A 5,244-nucleotide genomic window follows, 5' to 3' on the forward strand; every position below is an offset into this window, starting at 1 on the left:
CAGCTTTAGCATCATTCCTTCCAAAGAAATCCCAGGGCTGATCTCCTTCAGAATGGACTGGTTGGATCTCCTTGCAGTCCAAGGGACTCTCAAGTGTCTTCTCCAACACCACAGTTCAAAAGCATCAATATTTCAGCACTCAGCTTTCTTCACCGTCCAACTCTTACATCCATACATGACCACTGGAAAAACCATAGCCTTGACTAGATGGACCTCTGTTGGCAAAGTAGTCTCTGCTTTTCAAAATGCCATCTGGTTTGTCCATAACTTTTCTTCCAAGGAGTAAGTGTCTTTTAATTTCATGGTTGCAGTCACCATCTGCAGTGATTTTGGAGCCCCCCAAAATAAAGTCTGACGCTTTTTCCACTGTTCCCCCATCTATTTCCCATGGATAGATGGGACCAGATGCCATGATCTTCGTTTTCTGAATGGTGAGCTTTAAGCCAACTTTTTCACTCTCCACTTTCACTTTCATCAAGAGGCTTTTTAGATCCTCTTCACTTTCTGCCATAAGAGTGGTGTCATCTGAATATCTGAGGTTATTGATATTTCTCCTGGCAATCTTGATTCCAGCTTGTGTTTCTTCCAGTCCAGCATTTCTCATGATGTACTCTGCATAGAGGTTAAATAAGCAGGGTGACAATATACAGCCTTGATGTACTCCTTTTCTTATTTGGAACCAGTCTCTTGTCCCATGTTCAGTTCTAACTGTTGCCTCCTGACCTGCATACAGGTTTCTCAAGAGGCAGGTTAGGTGGTCTGGTATTCCCAGCTCTTTCAGAATTTTCCACAGTTTATTGTGATCCACAAAGTCAAAGGCTTTGGCATAGTCAATAAAACAGAAATAGATGTTTTTCTGGAACTCTCTTGCTTTTTCCATGATCCAGCAGATGTGGGCAATTTGATCTCTGGTTCCTCTGCCTTTTCTAAAACCAGCTTGAACATCAGGGAGTTCACGGTTCATGTATTGCTGAAGCCTGGCTTGTGTAACGAATAAAGAAAAAGAAATATAAATACAACACTAAGAAAGTCATCATATCACCAGGGAAGAGAACAAGAGAAGAAAATAACAGACAAGAATTACAAAATTCAGAAAACAATTAAAGTGAAAATACGTCCATACACAAAAATAATAGCTTTAAAGGTATGTGTGTTTAGTCACTCAGTCATGTCCAACTCTTTGGGCTACACAAGTGTTCTTGCAACAGGTTTTTCAAGCAAGGTTGAATAGCCCACCAGGTTCCTCTGTCCGTGGGATTCTCCAATCAAGAATACTGGAGTGGGTTGCCCTGCCCTCCTCCAGAGGATCTTCCCAATCCAGGTCCCCTACATTGCAAGGAGATTCTTTACTATCTGAGCCACCAGGGACGCCCAAGAATGCTGGAATGGGTAGCCTATCCCTTCTCCAGGGGAACTTCCCAACCCAGGAATTGAACCTGATCTCCTGCATAGCAGGCAGATTTCTTTACCAGTTGAACAACCTGGGAGGCTCGTGAATTAAATGCTTTGATCAAAAGATATAACAAGACTGAATGGATTAAAAATATAAAAACTATATATGCATTCTACAAATGACTCTGTTCTGAACTAAATACACATGTAGATTGAAAGGGAAGAGATGGAAACAATAAGAAATTTTGGATATAACATTGTAAATAATTATGCACTAAACATAGGAGCTCCTAATCCGTACATCAAGTATTAACAGACATAAAGGAAGTAATTGAGAGTAATACAATGATAGCAGGGGAATTTAACATCCTACTTACATCAATGATTAGGTCATCGAAACAAAATCAACAAGGAACTCTGGCCTTAAACGACACATAAAAGCAGATTGATTTAATCCATATATATAGGATATTTCATCTAAGAGCAGCAGAATACACATTCAGTACACATGAAACATTCTGCAGGATAGATCAAATGCTAGGCCAAAAAATGCATCTCATAAATTTAAGATTGAAGTCATATCAAAGATCTTTTCTGACCACAATCACGTGAAATTAGACATCAAGTACAAGAAGAAAACTGGAGACAAATAAAGATGGAGTCCATCTTTCACAAAAATAAGAAGGCTCACTTTGTCTCAACTTTGTTTGAATAACCTATTGCAAGAAGAATACTTCAGGCCTGGGGAATTATCTTCAGTTGCACACCAGCTAGATGAGTAAGAGACAATGAGAAATGGCAGAAGAAGTGCTAGTGAAGATTATAACACATTTTTGCAGCAGCCTTCTGGAAATATGGACCACAGGGCTTTTTTCTCTATTCAAGTTATAAACAATGCCTTGAAAGTTCAGAGCTTAGAACTAATCCTGTTTAGCACTCCAGAGTGTCAGAAGCTCTGGATCAATCCCAAAAATGAAAGATTATTTATATGCAATTATAAAGAACACTGATTTATAGTTAGAAAATTAGGAAAACAGTGGTTCAACTTGAAGTTTCTCTTGACAGGTCCAGAACTAAGATCACTTTTTTTTCACTTTTCTTGGCTCAGTTATAACAGGAAGGTTATTCTATATTTGTTGTTAAGGATGATCTGTCAGATTGTGACCACCTCCTGCAGATGATCAGAGTCCAACAAATGCATCGACCAAAACTTATTGGAGAAGAATTAGCACAACTCAAAGAACAGAGAGTACAGAAAACAGATCTAGAACGTGTCTTAGAATAAATTATGGGTCAGGTCTAGTCAAGGCTATGGTTTTTCCAGTGGTCATGTATGGATGTGAGAGTTGGACGGTGAAGAAGCCTGAGCACTGAAGAATTGATGCTTTTGAACTGTGGTGTTGGAGAAGACTCTTGAAAGTCCCTTGGACTGCAAGGAGATCCAACCAGTCCATTCTGAAGGAGATCAGCCCTGGGATTTCTTTGGAAGGAATTATGCTAAAGCTGAACCCCAGTACTTTAGCCACCTCATGTGAAGAGTTGACTCATTGCAAAAGACTCTGATTCTGGGAGGGATTGGGGGCAGGAGGAGAAGGGGACAACCGAGGATGAGATGGCTGGATGGCATCACTGACTCGATGGATGTGAGTCTGAGTGAACTCCAGGATTTGGTGATGGACAGGGAAGCCTGGCGTGCTGCAATTCATGGGGTCGCAAAGAGTCAGACATGACTGAGCGACTGAAACAAACTGAACTGAATGTTAGACAAAGATGAGCAGATTTGCAAAAGGCTCTGGCACTAACTCTCCAAGAAATTGACATGGAATGTGAAAAAGCAGATCTCCACAGGGCTATTCAGCGCAGTATGCAAGGTATTTCCAGTAATACTATGTCAAGATATTCCACAGACCTCAGTTTCACATCTTACTTTAGAAGAGCTATGGAAGAGATGAGAAGCCTACTTTGAAAAGTAACAGCAGTAGCAGCAGCAACAAGGTCCACCAGGACAGCTTACACATCTATGTGAAAAGCTGAGCACAAGTTCAGGAGCACTTATCAGTGATCTAGGTGATTCTATGAATGAAGAAGACATGCTTCAGGCAGCTGTGATGGTCTTTAGATACTGTTAGAAGTAACTTCAAAACAGAAGGGAAAAAATATATTTCACAAATCATTTAGATATTCAGTCTTTCTAATATTGTCCTGTGTGATTACAGCATAGGGTGCATTTTGATAATGTACCAAAGAGAAACATTTTCAACAGAGGAATTAAGACTTAAGTGGTTTGCAGACAAATAGATGAGAGGGTGAAAAATACATCAGTTATAGATAATGATCCTCCAAACACTAGTCAAAGAGGCATTAGAAAATTAAATTTAAAATAATTTTCTAACTGTTCTTTTTGTTTGTTTTTTGAATGTTCAATATCTAAGTCATCAAAAATTAGGGCATTTTTCTTGGATCTTTTTGCAGACCAACTAATTATAATGAGCTCTGACCACAGAATTTCCCCACATTTTGTCTTCTTTTCCACCCTTCTGCATAGGGACTTAGCTTACATTTATTCTCTAATACTTGCTCTTATTTCTTTTTAACTAAGTTAACCTTGTAGGACAGTGCCTGCTTCTGCTTCTAGAAAATAGCTATGGTTCTAGATGGGTACATTTTTTCCCCCTCTGACTGTGTATCATGCACTTGGGTGCTTTCTCGTGTTATTTTCTCTGATTGCAGTTTCTTTGTTACTTGGTTTTCATCATTTTCCACAACTCTTTTGAAAGATGGCAGTGTTTCTTGAGTTTTTAAGCCCTCTAAGAAGAGATCATTATTTCATGATTCTGGTGCATTTCTAAACTCTGAAATCACCGCTGCCCAAGTATTTGAGACTAAATGATAGTTTTGTTCATGTGTGGAAAAAAGAAAAAAAAAAAAAAAAAGAAAACTAGGGGGAGGGGAATTACAAATATGAGGAGGATAAACAACATGATACTAAACAACCAATGAGTCACTGAAGAAATAAAAAATGATATCAATATATAACTGAAGGCAAATGAAAATAGAAACACAACATTCCAAAATCTGTGTGAAGCAGCAAAACCAGTTTTAGAAGGGAAGAGTACAGGAATACAAGCCTACCTCAGAAAACAAATAAACAAAATTTTTCAGATAAACAGTCTAAACTTATACCTGAAGGAATTAGAAGTATAAGAACAAATAAAGCTAAAATTAGTAGAAGGAAATAAATAACAAAGATAAGAGTGGAAATAAATGAAATAGAGACTAAAATAACAGTAGAAAAAATCAATGAAATGAAGAGCAGGTTGTTTGGAATGATGTACATAACTGGTAAAGCTTTAGCCACACTCTAAAAAAAAAAAAAAAAAAAAAAAACAGAGAAAAAGCCTCAAATAAGTGAAATCAGAAATGAAAGAAGAGCAATTGTAACTGAAAACACAGAAAGACAAAGAATACTAAGAAGATACTATGAATAATTACATACCAACAAATTAAAACAATCTAGAAGAAATGGATATATTCTAGAAATGTATAATATTTCAAGACTGAATCAGGAAGAAATAGATAATATGAACAGGATAAAATACACTAGTAGTGAAATTGAATCAATAATCTAAAAAGTCCCAACAAATAAAAGTATAGAACCAAATAGCCTCATAGGTGAATTCTACCACATGTTTACAAAAACACTTATGAAAATACCTCTCCTTCTCAAGCTATTTCAAAAAATTAAGAGGAAGTAAGGCCCCCAAGTTCACATTCAAGCCAATATTATGCTGATTACAAAATTATAGAAAGACACTTAAAAAAAAAAGGAAATTGCAGTCTAATATCCCAGAT

General features: G+C 37.4%; 2 pseudogenes; both read left to right on the forward strand.

Annotated features, from left to right (window-relative positions):
* The first annotated feature begins 2,047 nt into the window (after positions 1-2,047).
* Positions 2,048-2,677, forward strand: LOC138079988 (ataxin-3-like; annotated as a pseudogene).
* A 44-nt stretch (positions 2,678-2,721) lies between these two features.
* Positions 2,722-3,570, forward strand: LOC138080195 (ataxin-3-like; annotated as a pseudogene).
* The last annotated feature ends 1,674 nt before the right edge of the window (positions 3,571-5,244 follow it).

The sequence above is a fragment of the Capricornis sumatraensis genome, chromosome 5 (assembly GCF_032405125.1).
Source record: "Capricornis sumatraensis isolate serow.1 chromosome 5, serow.2, whole genome shotgun sequence".
Taxonomy (NCBI): Eukaryota; Metazoa; Chordata; class Mammalia; order Artiodactyla; family Bovidae; genus Capricornis; species Capricornis sumatraensis.